The sequence below is a fragment of the Bos grunniens genome, chromosome 23 (assembly GCF_055505025.1).
Source record: "Bos grunniens cultivar Pamir isolate PY7600 chromosome 23, Bosgru_T2T1.0, whole genome shotgun sequence".
In the NCBI taxonomy this organism is placed as follows: Eukaryota; Metazoa; Chordata; class Mammalia; order Artiodactyla; family Bovidae; genus Bos; species Bos grunniens.
The window spans coordinates 24,880,043-24,900,659 of record NC_141187.1 but is presented as its reverse complement, the minus strand read 5'-3'; positions in this window follow the sequence as shown (position 1 = coordinate 24,900,659).

Genomic DNA, 20,617 nt, shown 5'->3' with positions numbered 1-20,617 from the left:
TAGCCTTACTAAGTAGACACTGTGCTTCCCCCTAAACTTAGGGAGAGCTTATAAGATGTGTTTTGTCCTCCATTTATCCTTGTTCTCAAGAATTGCCTGGTCTAGAGGTGACTGTAGCAAGGATCTTGGAGGAGAAAGACATTGCTACTGAAGCCAGCAATTAGAATGAGCAAACCTTTGCACAGGCATGCATGCTTTTTCACTTCAGTCATGCCAAACTCTTTGTGGCCCTGTGGACTGTAGCCTGCCAGGCTCCTCTGCCCATGGGGATTCTCCAGGTAAGAATACTGGAGTGGGTTGCCATGCCCTCCTCCAGGGCATTTTCCCAACCCAGGGATCAAACCTTCATCTCTTATGTCTCCTGCATTGGCAGGTGGGTTCTTTACCATTAGCGCCATCTGGGAAGTCTGAGCAAACCTTTAGATGTTAAATCTTTTATATCACGCATGGAGGCTGTGTGGTAACATTTGTCTGTGCCATTTGCTTTTGCCTCACATCTAGTAATATAGTACCTGTGCTTATCACCTTCTTTCTTTTTTAGACAATATTCTCCTTGTGAAACATTTTATCAGTATAATGAGTCTTGTAGGCAGAACTTTGGTGCACAGAGGTGTCCTAATCCCCAGAACCTGTAAATATGTTACCTTACCTGAAAAGGGGGGCTTTGCAAATGTGACTGAGGATACAGACATTGAGATGAGATGCCTGAGGCTATCTGAAACAGCCCAACATCAGCCCATAAGTCCTTAAAGAACTGAGACTTTTTCTTGGCTGTGTTCAGAGGTTGATGCAACTATGGGATAAAGGTCGTAGATATGCAGCATTGCTGACTTTGAGGACAGTGAAAGTTGCTCAGCCGTGTCTGACTGTGACCCCTTGGACTGTAACCTGCCAGGCTCCTCGGTCCATGGGATTCTCCAGGTCAGAATACTGGAATGGGTAGCCGTTCCCTTCTCCAGGGGATCTTCCCAACCCAGGGATTAAACCCAGGTCTCCCACATTGCAGGCAGATTCTTTTACTGTCTGAGCCACCACGGAAGTCCAGTGAAAATGGAGGAAGGGGCCAAAAGCCAAGGAAAGCGGGGGCCTCTAGCAGCTGAAAAATTCAAGTGACTAGATGCTTCTCTAGAGTTTGGAAAAAGAATGCAGACCCACCGACACTTTGGTTTAAGCCCAGTGACAACCATGTGGAACTTCTGACACACCAAACTGTAAGATAATAAATTTGTGTCCTTTCAGGCTACTAATTTGTGATAATGATAGCAACAGGAAGCTAACAAAGCAGTAAAGCATCCTCTTTGGGATCCAGTTCAAGGATTTTCTATTCTCAGGAAATGACGATCTGACCATACGGGCACTTGAAAAATGCTAAGTGCTACTAATGAAGGTGTGGTGAAACCTGAGAGATCCTGGAAGCTCCTTGGTTAAAAAATTATTTCACTCACGATGGATGAAACACCACTATTTTTCCGTTAGTTTTCATAACGGTATTACTTCCTACTGAAACCTCTAAGAAAGACAACGCATTAACACTTTTCAGTTATTAGTACCATAGAAAGAGGTAGATGCATGTATAAATGTAAGCTGTTATTCATAAGACTCATTACAAGAGTAGCATATAATGTGATCTAGAATGTGTATGATTGCATGGAACAAAAAGTCAGGCCCCCATCTTGGCAAAGTGGAGCATAGCCATGACAGCGAGAGGTGAATGAAGGCTGATGGTAGGAGAGATTCCAGTTACAGACCCAGAAAACCTAGAAGCTGGGAGCAGGTGAGGGAGTAATCACAAAGAATAGAACACAAAAATGAGGATGCTGGAGTCAGAAAGAAAATGCATTTGATTTAAATGCTGGCTCCATCTGTCCTTGGCAAGGGTGAAGCACTTCTGTTGAACCCTCATGTACTTGTGCTGCATTGTTCCATAGGCTTGATTTGACCTGCTTATTCAAAAACAGAAATGTATTGTATGTATTCAACGTTATATTAAATGTGGAAATTTTAGAAATGCAGTAAGAGACCACACCTTCCAGACTGTCTCACTCTAAGGAGCAATGACCATGTGTACCTGTGAGGGGAAGATAGGAAAAAGGAAGGGGAGAGCGGCGGGGAAGAGGTCTCAAGGTGGGTGAGTCAGTCCTGTTTACACCAGGGAGGAGGCAAGAACTGAACGGTGGGACTCTGCTTCCCATCAACTCTGATTGAAGCTCCATGGGAGTCAGAAGACAACATCCACAGTGTATACAATCTTGAGAGCAGCAAAATAAATCTGCTTTTAAAGTGCAGATTGGTGACTAGATTTCAAGGCCAATCTTAAGATCCTATGAGAGTTTCAAACATGCTTCTAAATCAAGCATGCTAAACCTCACCAGTTTTTCATTTCTCTTTTCTAAGTCTGCAGATAAATTCAGAATGCAGACTTTGTCACAACACTTGGTAAACTTTTAATGGATGGAGAGACTATACTGATACATTTTAATTAATATTAGTAATTCGCTTGGATAAGTAAAGATAGTGCCTCTCTAAAAGCTCACTTGATGTTTTCAACTCTTTGTATGAACAAATTAAATTCATGAACATCTCACTTTAATTTTCTAGAAAAGCAGTAATTCAGTGGGCTTGCACAGACATTGCCATAAAGCTGGTAAATTAATGAGGACAGAGAAAAGCCTCGGAAGAATTTCAGGAGATCACCTAGTCCCTTCTCTTTACAAAGCTGGAGCTAATGAGTACTCATTTATATGTGAGAATGCAAATAATCACTAGATAGGACCTAGAACACTGACATTTTTCTCTTGATGTTAACATGGCTTGAGGTTGCTATAAGATCTACTACTGTTGAAAGCCAGAAGATTTGAGGAGCTAATAGTATCCTATGAAACAGGGGGAAAAAAAGAACAAGAGTTAAGAAAAATAGGAAACCAAATTGGACAGAGTGGGCAAAATTATGGCAAACCCTCAAATACCTCATTTCTTTCTGTAATTTTTGAACCTTCTACATATCATGTGTGGAAATGAATATCTCCTCATTGTGTTATTGGGGAAATATTTTTCACTGCACTTCAGACGTTACTCATTATTCTGGTGCGATGTTATTATACACTGTTGTTGATTATCTGACTCTTCTGGGCATGTGAGTGATGCCAGAATGTCAGTTTTATATTAAAAGGATGTCGTTTGTGAAAACTAAGCACAGAAATAAAGTATGTGTTTAATTAGGGCTTTAATCTTCCCTGAGTTCATTTTTTAAAAAGGGGGGTGGTGCCCTGGATGCCTATGGGGTTGATAATATTTTCCTAAAATGATTCGTATTCCTATCATAAGTCCTAGTAAACATCCGTTTGTGTTAGTAATTAACTTTAATGGCTTGATATTATTTTACCTCTCTTGATTGTATGTTCCAGTCCAGATACTATAAACTAATGGCACCAACCATATATTTTGCCAAAAAAAAGTACAATTGCCCACTTTGCAGACAGCTCCAAGGAAATAACCAGGCAGAAAAATGATAGGAGAATGAAGGAAAGAAGGGAACAGGAGGAAAGAGTATGTATATTGGATAAGCTGGTGGGAAAAAAAGAGAATTTAAAAGATGAGAAGTAAATTAATAAGAGAAAGCAAAAACCCATCACAGCACGGACCTGGAAAAAAGAGGAAAGCCACACAGTGTGGGACTAAGGAAAGGGGTCTGCATCGTCACCCCCAAAAATGTGTAGAAGGATTTCTAGTCTCCAGTGGCTGACAGCCATCAGCAGGGCAGTGGGGCCAACATAAAGCTCGAAGCTGGTTCTTCAGATGAAGAAGGTGAAGGTACAAGGAAATGTCAGAAAATTCAGCCCACTGCTGAAGAGTATTTTCTTCCCAAGTTTCCAGGGAAATCGTTGTTTCCCCTTAGCAGACCCTGCAAGTAACGATGATGTACTCAGCATTTCCTCTGTGATCTTCATCAGTTCAGTCCAGGGAAGGGTTCCAATTATGTCTATCTGCCACCCCTCACCTGGACTGAATGCTGCCATAGAGGAGGCGTGGCTCCTGGGCCACAGAAAGCAGACCACTATTGCTGGGTGGGGATCCAATTCCCCTCATGTGTGTAGAGGAAGGGGAAAGACAGTGGAGAAAAAAATGGATTCTAGTGACTTTGAGGGGGTGACTGTGACTGGTTTCACAAAAACAGGTTCCTCTATCTTTTGTGAGAATAATCAGCAGGTATAAATATTAAAGAAGAAAAAAGCCATCTCTTCCAAAATAGGTCAAATGTTGAAATAGTATAAAAAACTCTATTTTATTCATGTTTTGTTCCCTCCATGGCCCTGGAATGCTTGCTGACTTAGTCCTACTTAGGTTTCAAGACTGTGCCCTTGAGTTCTAATGATAACTGTAATGATATTTTGTGGGTTCCCTACTGCTTAAACAAAGACAGAATTTATAATGTGCCCCAGAGCATCAAAAATGGATGTTAGAAAACATTAATATTACTATTTTTATCACTATTTAGTGAGCAGTGCTGGAAGATATTAATATTACCATGATCATTATTATGGTGAGATAACGAAGTCGCGGAACTCCATGTGGCCAAGAGATTGTTGAGGGGGGAAGAAATGGATGAGGCTCTTTTCCTCTAAGTTCTTTAAATCAGTCTTAACGGGAAAAATCATCGCAGTGGCTAACAGAGTCAGGAGTCAGGGTAATTAAGTGGGTAAATGAGACTCATGTCATTTGAATTTATGCATTTTCCTTCATCCCTTTGTTTGCTCTGCTTTTCTCTTCGCTGGTCTCCACCGTGATGTTGTTTATTCATGGAGGGCAGGCCACAGTTTTTAATATGGGGAGGGGGAGACTCTGAAGCCCTTCATCCAACTGGCCAATGTGTAGACTGGAGAGAACACAAGGGGATCAAAGTGATATGAAGACAACAGGGGTTTCATTAAAATGTTCCATTCTCTGCCTGAGGACAGAGCAGAGAGAAAAGGGCGGAAAAAAAAAAAATCATCTAGCCCAAACAAGTTTAACTTAAAAAAAAAAAAAGCAACGAACCACCTGTGGTCTCCTTGGAAACAGGCAAGCACACCCTCCAGCCACCTTTTAATGAAACCCCAGAGCCCCTTTATTAATTTATTAAAGAATCTATTTTCTGAAGATTCATAAACCGCATATAACTCATATTCCAACACCTCTCTGCTATGCTAATGGATCGTGCATCTATGAATAATTAATTATTTAATTAGTAATAATTAGAGGTTGTTGTATAGGTCAAACCATTGGACTGACAGCATGCTATTGTCAAAATGTCACTTGAATTAACGCAATGGCATTTAAGCAGAGAGTGATTCATCATCGTTTAGGGTGGTTCCTTACTTCCCCCCGCCCTCCCCTTCCCCCAAGTATCTTTCACAGCATATGCCATTTTAAGATGTGTATAACATGTAAAGTGGAGCATTTAATATTGAGCATTCTGCAGGAAGTGTGTAGCCTTCAGTACTTTGTTAGACACACAGGACAGGGTGAGTTAAGTAGCTGAATTTATGACATTCAGACACTACAGCAATAGTACATGAGTCGACAGCATTCGCATCGAATTTCTAGGACTCCTTTTATATGGCTGGACCAAAGTGCTCATAAAGAATCAATACACTCAGACTGAACAGTTGTTCAAAGACATTTAAATAATTTGCAGGGTAGCTCTGGTGAAATATTCCTTAAAGATGATTACTCTAAACAGTTGAGTGTTATGGTGTCATGGCTCTGTGCAGTGCCAGCTCTTCACAGTGGCTTCTGCATTCCGTCTGTAGTCCAACCCTGCTGAGAGATGCTGGCGCCTCATCATACAGATAAGTGAGCGCAGAATGGCTCTTCCCGAGTGGGGGGCCAGGCTTTGTGAAGGCTGGCGTGTCACTCCAGCCGCATCAATTAAGCTCTTGATGCCCCCCTCAATTTTTTCATTTGTCACACGGAACCATGATGGCAGTTATCTTGTGAGGATTCAATGAGATGATACATACAAAAGGGTTAGCTAAACACCTGACTCATAAGAAGCTCTCAGTAAATGACAGCAACTGTTACTTCATATTTTAAAATATCACTTTCCTGTACACAGAATATTGTAAGTTGCATGAGGAAGATATTTATGTCCTCATTAGTTAGATCAGGAACCTAAGCCAGGCCTAATATTTTTAATTCTCTAAGCCAGAGGTCATGAACTGTTTCCGTGGAGGGCCAGACAGTAAATATTTTTGGCTTTGTGGCCCACATGGTCTCCAGTGAGAAAACTGCTGTAAACAATATGTAAATGAATGGGCATGACTGTATTCCAATAAAACTTATATACAAAAGGTGGCAGCCAGACTGAATTTGGCCTGTGGGCTGTAGTTTGCAACCCCTGGTCTAAGCTATGTTGGCACAGGTGGTACATAGTAAGTGCTCAATGAATTCTAATTGGATTAATGAAATAACGGGCTGGAGAAAGTGAGGGTGCGGTAGTTAAGTAGGAGGAGAGTGAAACCAGGGTGGGGAATAAGACAAGGTCAGGAGGCAGGTGTGGGTAAGTGTGTGACCCAAATAGAAACAGGTGAAAGACCAATAACCCAAGTTCCAAAGGTTACTAGTGACTGAGACTGGTCGGGGGTGGTGAAGAGTCAAGATGGGATGTACACTCTTTTTTGTTATTCAAAGTCTTACTGGAACTTCCCCGGCAGTCTAGTGCTTAAGACTCTGTGCTTCCATTGTAGGGGGCATGAGTTCGATTCCTAGTTGGGGAACTAAGATCCCACATGCCAAGAGACCAAAAAAGAAAATTAAAAATTTTAACCCAAAGTCTTAATGCTCCAGGTCTCCATGTGACATGAAGTCCCTTTCTCATACCAAGTTGACTCAAAGTGAAGTGAGGAGTCTGAGCATTGAGACCTCTAGCAAATGATCATTCTGATATTCACTGCCTATCAAATCTTCAAATTTGACCTTTCAAAATTAAAAATTCTTTGGAAAATTGGAGAAGGATGCTCTCTGGCGACAACTGGGGTCCCACTGCTCTCCCTGTTCCATCCTTCACTTCTGTGAGATGGAGGTTGACCCGAATTCTCCCTACACCCAATACCCTGTCCATTCATCAACCTCACATCCCAGGCAAGACGCGTCTGGGTCTCATCGTCCCAGGTCCCTGCTCACCACTGTTTCCTGACTCTCACTCTCTTTCGGTGTTTAATTTCCCTCTATATAATTTAAGATATCTCATTCAGCCACATCCTATGGATGGGAACCTCCTAGTCTTTGCCTAAGTGAATTTCTAAGATGAATTTCTTTTTTTCCACTCAGTTCTATGAAGCTATTCTTCCCATCATCTTCCTGCTCTCTCGTTTTGCTGGTGAGTAATCTGCTTTCCATATAAATGTTTTTCCTTTGTAGGAAGTGATGAATTACCTCATATCTAGAGTTTTGAAGTTTTCCCAAGATGAGTATTTAGGTGGATTTATTGTTTTTTTCTTCTTCTTGGTACTTACTGTGCTTCCTGTGTCTGGAAGTTCATTTTGTCATCTATTTTAGTCAATTTCCAGTCATCATTGATTCAGTTCAACATCCTCTGATCACTGTTATCTTTTTTCTCTGCTGTTTTGCCTCTGAATCTTCTCAAGTCTCAGTCTCTAGATCATTGGTTCTATCTTTTTCTTTCCAAGCTGCATTTGGAATAATAGCCTCAGATATGTTTTTCTGTTCATTAATGCTTTAGCTAAGTCTAATCCAGATGTTTAACACATCAAATTAGGTTTTATAAAATTTCAATGGCTGCATTTTTTGTTTCCAAAAGGTCTATTTGGATTTTTTTCAAATACGCTTATTTTGGTTCATAATAGGTTTTTAATTTTCTCCCTGTGGCTTCCATGTTCTTTTAATGATTTTAAAACATCCTTATTTAAAATTGCTTTTGCATTTTTTCCACTATCTCAGTGTCTTAGGATCCATCATTCTCTCATGTGGTTTATAATTTTTATTGTAAGCTCACTTTAAGAGGTTTTTTAACCGTAATAACTGGACACTGTGGAAGTCTTGCTACCGAGAACTTCACATTTGTTTCTTGCTGGCACTCTAGGAATTTCCCTGTGGTCCAGGATCAATTTAACATTAATTTATACCCCTGAGGAAAATCTTGTAGCATGCATGTAGCGAAAATTACAGGCCCCACCCACAGTGCAGGCAAGCCTAGTTTTTCCCTTTCTCCCAGTAGCCTTTGTCCCATTCACAGCCCAAGACAGAAAAATGCATTTCTGTGCTGGTGCAGAAAATCTTTCTAGTTCTGTCACTTAAGGGTTCTCACTTTCTGAATTCTCCTCTTCATCCAGGCCTGAGGCCACATCCCTTGACCTTATTTGGGCTTTCAAGCTAAATTCCTTAGAACCTATATCCAATCTAATATCCCTCTTGGCATGGATGGCATCAGGTAATGAAATCTGTGTTTTGGCTCTAATTTTCCTTTTCATTTCTGACTCCAAAGATATTTCCTTCCTTCCTTCCTTTTTCTTTCTTTCTCTTCCTTGCTTTCTTGCTTCTTTCCTTTCCTTCTTTCTCTCCCTCTTCATTGTCTTTCTTTTTCCAGAACTGCCATTGCTGGCTCTATCCGATTCACTACAGAAAATGGGAAGCAACAGACATCCCAATTCATAGACAACTTAAACAATCTTCAACACTCTTGAGTGGTTTGTAATTTCTTAGGGTTTGACACCATTCTATTCCTCTCTTTTGTTGTGACCAGACTAAAATGATTTATCAAAATGTTTTTCATGGTTCTGTTCTCACTGCCTGCCACATAGCCTTTATACTCCCAAATGAATTACTCTCTTATTAACAGAAAGTGTGTGTTGGGCAGGGGGGTTGGGGTGGAGGGTGGCCAAATCAAGTGAGTAGGTGGCTTCTACAGGGAAAGCATGCAGCTGTGTCAAAGGAAATGGCTTGTCAAAGAATCAGGCACCTCATCTCAAGTTACACGGGTTGTTACGAAACATTTTATTTCCTACCTTTCTCTCTTTTCTTATCCTCAACTACTTCCCAAACTTGAATTGACTGATTTCAAAAGTAACTACTTTAATTTTATAGAACTTCCAAGCACACCACATTGAGGAACTCGTTTATCACTAGTATCAGTCAGGATAGGCTAGGTTATGCTGTTGTAACAGACACCCATCAGTGAGTGGCCTCAAACAACAGTATTTCTTATCTATGTGACTTTCATGGGTTGTCACAAGCATCACTTTTCACAGTCCAAAGAAATCACATGCCACACATAACCTCAAGAGTGCAAAAGCAAATCCTACCATATGGCATAAAGAAGGACTGGAAATATTTGATGGACAGAACTCATGGTTGTCATTCCACTCCACCCCAACTCAAATGTTTTTTTTTTGCCTGAGGGCAGAAGTCCTTTGCCAGCTATTCTTAGGATCACTGCTTCCCTTGTGGCTCAGCTGGTAAAGAATCCACCTGCAATGCGAGAGACCTGGGTTCGATCCTTGGGTTGGGACAATCCCCTGCAGAAGGGAAAGGCTAGCCACTCCAGTATTCTGGCCTGGAGAATTCCCTGAAGTGTATAGTCCATGGGGTGGCAAAGAATTAGAAATGACTGCTGCTGCTGCTAAGTCTCTTCAGTTGTGTCAAACTCTGTGCGACCCCCACAGACAGCAGCCCACCAGGCTCCCCCGTCCCTGGGATTCTCCAAGCAAGAACACTGGAGTGGGATGCCATTTCCTTCTCCAATGTATGACAGTGAAAAGTGAAAGTGAAGTCACTCAGTTGTGTTTGACTCTTAGCGACCCCATGGACTGCAGCCCACCAGGCTCCTCTGTCCATGGGATTTTCCAGGCAAGAGTACTGGAGTGGGTTGCCATTGCCTTCTCCAGGAAACAACTGAGTGACTTTCAATTCAGTTCATTCTTAGGATCACTGTAGGGCTGCCTCTGGAGGAGGGAGCTGTCTGAAACACCATGGCAGCCCTTGGCAAGTAATTACACCCTGACCTGCTCTGGCCATCTGGGGGCTAGAAAGTTTAAACACTAGGTATTATAGACACCTTCCTGCCCTCAACTGGGGGCAGGAGAAGGGGACAACAGAGGATGAGATGGCTGGATGGCATCACCGACTCCATGGACATGAGTTTGAGCAAACTCCGGGAGTTGGTGATGGACAGGGAGGCCTGCTGTGCTGCAATTCATGGGGTCTCAAAGAGTTAGACACAACTGAGTGACTGAACTGGACTGATAGTCACCTTCCATAAATAGTGACTGTTCTGGCTAATCTGATACTCTAGAAATCTAGACATATTTGTCATATAAGCAGTGATATTTCCTTCTCAGAACTACAAAGTCATATGATTTGATGGTTTATGGGTCAGTTTAGTTGGACGTCTTGAGAAGGAAATATTGCTGTCCCTGTTATGTAAACATTCAAACTTGGATTAAAGGAAGAGGCAGACAGGTTTTCTGCAATTTGCTCAGCTGTTATATGAAACTCATCTTACCCACGCCACAGGTTTATTGTGAAAGAGATAAATAATAACATATATCAGACTCCAAGCATGTTTTATCAGCAAATATTCATTCACTTCCCAGTACAGATACAGGGGGTCAGTGAAGGATGGATTAACTGTGGACCTTTTTTTACAAACTAGGTGGGACTGGAGCTAAAGGCATTTCACTTATTACAAAACATTGATTTAAAGATCAGCAACAGCAGAAACACAAATAATATATGCCTAACTCTTAAGAGGCCATTACTTATTCCAAAATAAAAAGTTTAAAAAACAACACTATTATGGGTAGAGCTCTGTTCTAAGTCCTTAGCAATATTAACTCATTTAATCCACCTGATAGCTATATAGGATACACTATCTATAAAATCACCACTTCTATTGTGATTTTATAGATAATGAAAGTGGAGCTCAGAAAGGTTAAGCTATTCATCTGAGTTCACACAGGGATGGAACTGGAATTTGAACCCAGCCCATCTGGCTCTAGAATTCACGCGCAAGAGTTCCATTTTGTTTCCTAAATGCAGCAAACATATTATATTTGGAACAGCAACTCCTCTTGAAGAATCTGTCCTTTCTACTCCCCAGGAGCAGTAACTGGTGTGTGGCATCTCTAACAAAGCAGGGAGGTGGCCCAGTTGTCCTTCTTGCCCTTTGACTCCTGACAGTGGATGGCACGGCTCAGGCATGCCGTGTTCCTGGTGGTTGGTGAGCTGGAAAGCAGCAGCCTAGTTTTAAAACCCATATGTCACTTTTCTTTTAACATCTGAGTTCCCACAAGTTCTTATCTACAGATGGCTATGAAATTTACAGACTTTCTTTTAGTACCTATTAAGTATTTTATGCAATCTTTAATACCTTGCACACAATTGGATCAAACATGCTGCAATCTTATTTATTGGTTTAGCAGCCTGGGCGCACTGTAACAAATGTGCTGGTATTTCAATTTATTTCACTATAAGATGCTGTCTCATTCTCTTTTTTAACTCTACAAATGCTACAGAGGCCCCTGGTAGACGTTATTTTGACATACTCCATTATCAAGTAAATGCAATATTATAATCATTAATAATGATCTGGACACCCAGGCCAGATAATTCCATGTCCTGGTCTCAGTTTCCCATTTTTGTTGAAGGTGAGAGACCTTTGTTCAATTTCTTGTGCATTTGGTTTCATTTCTGAGATCACTGCTCAATGGTTCTATGTAAGTGTTTCATCGAGTGATTGGGGAAATAAAACATCTCAACAACACTTCCTTAGAAACCCATAAAAACCAAGGGATGTTGACTGAGCTAAGTTGCCCAGGTAGAGAAGCCTTCCAATGAGAATTTCTATCCAAGGAGATCACGAAATAAGTAGTCTGTGACATTCTTTTATTTGCATAAGCATTTAACCCCAATACAAGTGACTATCCAAAATAAAACAAAAGTGAAAGAAATTAACAGGAAGGGAGCTAGAGGATATCCCCCCTGCCAAAAATGAAATATAAAAATAAATAAAACACAGCCACCCCCTCCAAACAAAACAAAATTCAGAAAGCTCCTCCTTAACTGGCATGCAACCAATTCATTCTAATGAGATCACAAGCCTCTCCTGTTTGCCACCCAGTGTTTGAGGGGTTAATGGAATTAGGGAGGGCTACCAGAATAGCTGTTGAGTGATTCTTGCATGAATAATAATTCCTGAGTGGGAGTAAGATGTACCACCTCCCTCCCCATCTCAAGGTACTTCAGGCTCAACTGGATATAAAAATTAGACAGTGTTCTTTCTGCTTCATACATCACCCAGCAGAACACAGCTGGCTGTTTGGCTCCGGGGCAAACACATTTGAATAGACAAAAATACAGGCTATGTTAGGGTAGCTTGACTGCATTGCCCTTCAACCTGGATTGTTTCTTATTCATTTATTTATTCATTCATGTATTTATGTGACAAGTTAGGCGGCCTCTGAAAATTTCCCCAATTCCCAAAATATCCCTCCTTTTAATACAAATTAGTTCTCCCCTGAAATCTTGTTTTATCATCTATCAGTGCCATCACCATCAGCCTCATCTCCACTGTTATGAATCTAAGTGAAAAGGGAGTTCTGAAGTTCTGAGTTTAAGATTTAAAATCAAAGTGGTCCCAATCTAGACCTACTCACCATACCTCCTTGTTCTTCAATCCAGCGTTTGAGAGCCAATGTTGCTCTACAGGTCTCATGGTGATCAGTAAAGCTATCATCTATGTGTGTGTGCTCAGTCACTCAGTTGTGTCTGACTCTGTGCGGCTCCATGGACTGTGGCCCGCCAGGCTCCTCTGCCCATGGAATTTTCCAGGCAAGAATACTGGTCATCTCCTACAAATACTATGGAAATTCTCCCTTTCAGGACCCACTCCACCTCTTGAGGTTGTAGGGAGCTGCCCTGCTCATTCAGGGGCAGCTTGGTCTGCCACTTTGCTCAGGAATTTACCAACTGATCAAGGCTTGTAAAGTTAACAAGGGGGTTTTCAGAGGGAAAGGAATGAGGATGCTGCAAGATGAGTAATCAGGAGAAACAGAGGCCTATAAAAGAAGAAACAGGGCCCTTGGAGTGGGCACTTCCATGCCCTTGCCTTTTCTTCTCTGTCACCTGGATATATAAAGGAACAAATCTCCTGCTTTATTAAATCACAACAACACAACCCAATGGAAACTACTAAAAGCACTTATCAACCCTGCTTCTAGAACTTTGCAGGAGAGACCACTTCTGGTTTGGCCTTGCGGACTTAACTAGAGTCACATTAGAGAGATGAAAGTAATACCTGGGGGACCAACCCTATCAAAACAACAACAAAACTATTTTTGCCAAATATGATCAAATTGACTCCAGTCTTATGAAAAATCATATTTGATAATGATATCTGATGCTTCAGAGCATGGAAAAATTGCTGAAATACACAAGAGAAATTGTGGGTTCCTCCCACAAACAGATGAATGGTTTAGTTCAGTTCAGTCGCTCAGTCGTGTCCAACTCTTTGCGACCCCTTGAATCGCAGCACGCCAGGCCTCCCTGTCCATCACCAACTCCCGGAGTTCACCCAGACTCACGTCCATCAAGTCAGTGATGCCATCCAGCCATCTCATCCTCTGTCGTCCCCTTCTCCTCCTGCCCCCAATCCCTCCCAGCATCAGGGTCTTTTCCAATGAGTCAACTCTTTGCGTGAGGTGGCCAAAGTACTGGAGTTTCAGCTTCAGCATCATTCCTTCCAAAGAAATCCCAGGGCTGATCTCCTTTAGAATGGACTGGTTGGATCTCCTTTCAGTCCAAGGGACTCTCAAGAGTCTTCTCCAACACCACAGTTCAAAAGCATCAATTCTTCAGTGCTCAGCTTTCTTCACAGTCTAACTCTCACATCCATACATGACCACAGGAAAAACCATAGCCTTGACTAGACGGACCTTTGTTGGCAAAGTAATGTTTCTGCTTTTGAATATATATTAATTATAATTTTTAACTTTAAAAAGACCAATGTTTTTTTTTTTCAAAAATAACCCATGCATGGTTTGTAAAGCCTACATGATGTTTCTGTTCTTTGAATGCTGCCTTATATTGGAAGAATTTATTTGTTGTTTTGCTTTGGTGTGTGTGTGTGTGTATGTGTGTGTGTGTGTGTGTCAATATGTGTATGTGTCTGTGTGCACATCCACACTTTAATGAAAACTTTCTGAGCACAAAAATGACAGTACCCGCATAAAAGCACATGTAATTTTGATAATGTGTTAACAGAATAACAAATCCACTTTTTCCCCAACCACCTACTTTTTAAACTTTATTTTTAAATAAATCAACTTTGACACTTCAAAATAAGGAAAGATCTTTTATGGCCAATGAGTGTTCTAACTGGGTAACTGTCTTGCTACTCTGCTCCAGGCAGTCGATCTAAAAACCTAAAATCTGTTATAGTAACCATGAATGAGTTTTCACAGGACTGGGTAGCATAGGGATTCAAGCCAGAGAATATGTGGCAAATGAGAACAAGACTGCAAACCTACAGGAGTTTATAAATAAGCCCTGGACAGTAAAGACTCTCAACAAAATGGGGGAAAGTATAAGTTGATAGCAGAGTGAAGGTTTTAAGATTTAGAAGGTGGCCAAGAGAAAGGATCCAGGAGAATGGAGGGGGAGTCATGGACTTTTAATAAGATAATCTCTATACTGGGGACATGCATCTATTCAGTGATTGCTTTTGAAGGTGGGAGGGGCTGAGTCCTTGAGTAGTCCCTTGACTAAGTGATTCTCAATGGGGAGAATAACAAACATGATAATTTCAAAACTGCACCTGCTTCTACCCATTCCAGAGATTGTAATATCCTCTCTCCAGAGGAACATGTCCCCAAACAGCGCAATCCCAGGTTCTTTTCTTATGGAATCAGAATCATAGACTTTTCTGGTTAAGGAGTCAAGGAACCTGGGACTCCAGACCTTGGGAATGGTCAATTCCATGAGGTTCTAGTAAGGATGTCTTTGTTCATCAACATTCACAGCCACTCTACAGAGCCAGGACCCATGGCCTTTTACTTCCAGTCTTCCTTTGCTACCAGTGCCCGCCTTGCCTTGCCTCTCTTCTTTACCCTTAGGATCTTTCCACTCTGCTTCACTCACTTTGTCTTCTCTGAACTAAGTATTCTTTATGCAAGGCTCACAGATCACTTGCTCTCCTAACACTGTGAGTCTGAGCTAAAAGCTTTCATTCACGTTTTCCTAGCACCCCTGGTCTCTCTCTAAGCATATTTGCCCCTCCTATAATGAACTAACTTATTTACTTGCTTATGTTCTCATTATGTTCTGGGTTTTATAACCAGTCCATGTTTGCTTCTGAAATCTTCCTTTAAATAGGGACCAATGCATAAGAAACATCTTCTAAATATTTCTTTAAATAAAGTAAACTAAAATTCCAAAACAGATTTTTTTTAAGTTTAATCAAAACGGCACTTTTAAAAGACACAGCAAAGGAGAGAGAAGAGTAGGATAAATGTCAATTATTCCATGGTCTTAAGTGATGGCATCTAAGGAATATCATAACTATGAGATGTAAGTTATCAACAAAGCTACGCTTAAAAATGAAAACCAGTTGACTACCAAAAAGAAGATATTCAGGTTAAAGGGAGTTTGCCTACATACTAAAGACTTGGAAATTCTGCCTTTGGACACAATCAGTTTGGCATGAATTTCATCGTTTAGACAGGTGCACTTTCTGTCATGCTTTGCATCACCCAAGCCACAACAACCTAAGGTGTGGGAAGATTTCTGGAGTCTCTGTGATCCTCCGTCTTTCTTTATTCTTCTGGGATATGCTAAGCCTGGATAGCATGATTTACTCCACTCTGTGAATTGTTTTGGGAATATATAATAGGGAAGTCTGGAAGAGAGAAAAAGAAGGAAAAATAAAATGGTTGATATTCACTGAGCATCTTCCAGGTGTCAGAAATGTCCAAAAATTCTACATACATGAACAAATATAGTTTTTTACAACCACTGTCCAAAATCAACATTTGCATCACCAGGTGAGGAGACTGATTTTCACTAAGATAAAGTCCCTCAAGAGTTGACTCACTGGAAAAGACCCTGATGCTGGGAGGAATTGGGGGCAGGAGGAGAAGTTGACGACAGAGGATGAGATGGCTGGATGGCATCACCAACTCGATGGACGTGAGTTTGAGTGAACTCCGGGAGTTGGTGATGGACAGGGAGGCCTGGCATGCTGCGGTTCATGGGGTCGCAAAGAGTCGGACACGACTGAGCGACTGAACTGAACTGAACTGAACATTTAGTGAAATAACTAAGTGAGTAAGTTTACTCCTCCCATGTTATGTTCTGGTGTATTGTGGTTTATTATTATTTCCATTTTTCCTTTTCTTGGTATTTTTCTGGCTTAACTTTTTATTCATTCCCTCTGTCTTGCTTAATGATTTGATTTTTAATGTGAATAGTTATTATTTTCTCACTTCTATTAAGAATGAATAAGTCTTTATTTCTTCTTATTAATGGAATAAGACTTTACTCCTCTATTACTAGATTTGGGTATGAGAGGTAGTCTACCAACCTTTCCTCATTGCAATACAGCTCAGCAAAATGAAATATAATTTCTGAAGTCATTTTCCTATCAGATCAGATCAGTCGCTCAGTCGTGTCCGACTCTTTGCAACCCCATGAATCGCAGCACTCCAGGCCTCCCTGTCCATCACCAACTCCCGGAGTTCACTCAGACTCACGTCCATCGAGTCAGCGATGCCATCCAGCCATCTCATCCTCTGTTGTCCCCTTCTCCTCCTGCCCCCAATCCCTCCCAGCATCAGAGTTTTTTCCAATGAGTCAATTCTTCCCATGAGGTGGCCAAAGTACTGGAGTTTCAGCTTTAGCATCATTCCTTCCAAAGAAATCCCAGGGCTGATCTCCTTCAGAATGGACTGGTTGGATCTCCTTGCAGTCCAAGGGACTCTCAAGAGTCTTCTCCAACACCACAGTTCAAAAGCATCAATTCTTCAGCGTTCAGCCTTCTTCACAGTCCAACTCTCACATCCATACATGACCACTGGAAAAACCATAGCCTTGACTAGATGGACCTTTGTTGGCAAAGTAATGTCTCTGCTTCTGAATATGCTATCTAGGTTGGTCATAACTTTCTTTCCAAGGAGTAAGCGTCTTTTAATTTCATGATGGCAGTCACCATCTGTAGTGATTATGGAGCCCAGAAAAATAAAGTCTGACACTGTTTCCCCTGTTTCCCCATCTATTTCCCATGAAGTGGTGGGACCGTATGCCACGATCTTCGTTTTCTGAATGTTGAGCTTTAAGCCAACTTTTTCACTCTCCACTTTCACTTTCATCAAGAGGCTTTTGAGTTCCTCTTCACTTTCTGCCATAAGGGTGGTGTTATCTGCATATCTGAGGTTATTGATATTTCTCCCGGCAATCTTGATTCCAGTTTGTGTTTCTTCCAGTCCAGCGTTTCTCATGATGTACTCTGCATATAAGTTAAATAAACAGGGTGACAATATACAGCCTTGACTGACTCCTTTTCCTATTTGGAACCACTCTGTTGTTCCATGTCCAGTTCTAACTTTTGCTTCCTGACCTGCATACAAATTTCTCAAGAGGCAGATCAAGTGGTCTGGTATTCCCATCTCTTTCAGAATTTCCCACAGTTTACTGTGATCCACACAGTCAAAGGCTTTGGCATAGTCAATAAAGCAGAAATAGATGTTTTTCTGGAACTCTCTGGCTTTTTCTATGATCTAGCAGATGTTGGCAATTTGATCTCTGGTTCCTCTGCCTTTTCTAAAACCAGCTTGTACATCAGGAAGTTCACGGTTCACATATTGCTGAAACCTGGCTTGGAGAATTTTGAGCATTACTTTACTAGCGTGTGAGATGAGTGCAATTGTGTGGTAGTTTGAGCATTCTTTGGCATTGCCTTTCTTTGGGATTGGAATGAAAACTGACCTTTTCCAGTCCTGTGGCCACTGCTGAGTTTTCCAAATTTGCTGGCATATTGAGTGCAGCACTTTCACAGCATCATCTTTCAGGATTTGGAATAGCTCAACTGGAATTCCATCACCTCCACTAGCTTTGTTCATAGTGATGCTTTCTAAGGCCCACTTGACTTCACATTCCAGGATGTCTGGCTCTAGGTCAGTGATCACACCATCGTGATTCTCTGGGTCGTGAAAATCTTTTTTGTACAGTTTTCTGTGTATTCTTGCCATCTCTTCTTAATATCTTCTGCTTCTGTTAGGTCCATACCATTTCTGTCCTTTATCGAGCTCATCTTTGCATGAAATGTTCCTTTGGTATCTCTGATTTTCTTGAAGAGATCTCTAGTCTTTCCCATTCTATTGTTTTCCTCTGTTTCTTTGCATTGATCGCTGAAGAAGGTTTTCTTATCTCTCCTTGCTATTCTTTGGAACTCTGCATTCAGATGTTTATGTCTTTCCTTTTCTCCTTTGCTTTTCACTTCTCTTCTTTTCACAGCGATTTGTAAGGCCTCCCCAGACAGCCATTTTGATATTTTGCATTTCTTTTCCATCGGAATGGTCTTGATCCCTGTCTCCTGTACAATGTCACGAACCTCATTCCATAGTTCATCAGGCACTCTATCTATCAGATACAGGCCCTTAAATCTATTTCTCACTTCCACTGTATAATCATAAGGGATTTCATTTAGGTCATACCTGAATGGTCTAGTGGTTTTCCCTACTTTCTTCAATTTAAGTCTGAATTTGGCAATAAGGAATTCATGGTCTGAGCCACAGTCAGCTCCTGGTCTTGTTTTTTCTGACTGTATAGAGCTTCTCCATCTTTGGCTGCAAAGAATATAATCAATCTGATTTCGGTCTTTACTCCCAATACTTAGATTTGGTTGAGTTAAACTTTAGTTTCAGTATTTTAGCTTTATTTTCTCCTGTAATAGAATGCCTCTTCTCTTTAAAAGATCATTATTGAGGAAATATATGATAAATTAATTTTGTTGTTTCTCAACCATTTATATTAACTTATGTATTGGATCATTTGCTGCTTGTCAATAATTTCACTTTTCTTCATTTTTACTCTGCTGTTATGAATCCACTGTTGATTACTGTAAATATGTTTGTGAATTTTTCCCTAGAAAAATAGCACCTTGTTTGAATTTCTCTTTTTGTTCTAATTAATTGCTTCTGGTCATGATCATAAGGCTTTAAGAATTGTAGATGAGAAGTCTAATGTTAGTCTGATCAGTTTCTCTTTATAAGTGAATTTTCTTCTTTGAGCAAAAGTTTATGATATGTCCGTTTTTATCCTTAGATGCAGTTATATCCTGTATGTATATCTTTTATTAATTCCGCTAATCAGTTAATTCAAGCCCCTTTGAGATGAGGGAAATTTGTTTCTATGATCTACATCAGTATCACCCTCCCCTCTCTGAAACTCCTGCAGATGGCATCTTAGTCCTAAAACTTCCCTCTGAGCGGTGAGCCTTCCTCTCTTGGTTTCTGTATCTTTGCCTGTTTGTGGGGTGAACTGTTCCTTTGCTGACTTTTTCTCACCATTTCTGTTTTCAGCAGGATCTATCTTCTTTTTCAGATCATCTCTTGGATTTTTATAGTCATGGACCATACCTCCTAAATTCAAAACTGAAGTCCTTTTTGTGCTCCAATTTCACTCTCTTGACAGCTCCTGTGTTTTTGATGAAATATGTCAATCAGCATTTTTGTTGTCTCTATTTCAGTGAGGGGGTGCCCGTTCCAGTCAGCCAGCTAGGTCTTCCTCTCTCAAATTTCCAGTACTGTTGAGTTGTAACTTGTCTTTGCCTCATTATGGTATAAAAGCCTGGGCCATCCAGTTTTCCAGGTCTGTTGGACCCTGGAAAACCAGAAAATAGGGAAAGAATGCAGCATGCATCCTGACCACCCATCACAGAACAAGTTGACAAACAGTTCACCCTCTGCAGAGGCTTTCTGCTTCTGGACCTCCTAGGAGCACGTGGCTGCCCTCTCCTAATCATGGGCTGGGTGGTAGTCCACACTCGTAATTGTCCCCCGTACCTTCCGGGGCCAGCTGGACCAGGCAAGCCTCTCTAGTATGACAGAATATTGGCCCGTGCGACACTAGCCAAAGGGAATCATGTCAGCTGACTACTCTGGCAGGTACAGAGTCCTGGACATCTAGCCTGTCCTCAGGGACAGACATGACCTCTCTATAACTGGTACCCTGGCTCCTTTCCCCACAGAACCAAATCCTGGATCTGCTCTTTCCTTAGAACTGAAATTTAAAAGCTCTCCTGGGTCTACTAGTCTGCCTCCCCTGGGGGATGTCTCCTGCTGCACAGCAAGATTAGAGGAAATAAGGGTCAGGACACATACTCCGGTTACTGTCTTCCCAGAGTTTCCAAAGCACATATTTACTGAAGACTCATTATGTGCTGCCAGTGGGTCATCTTGAGATGGAACCATCAGAGACATTTATAGTTTGATCATGCAACACAGTAGTTAATGTTTGGGTTTTTTTTTTTTCTTTAAAAAGGGTTGTTTAAATTAAAGTTAAAAGAACTGAATGGTTCTAGTCTCTGAAGATTAGTAATGCAGAAGCTACAAACATTTTTATTTTATGA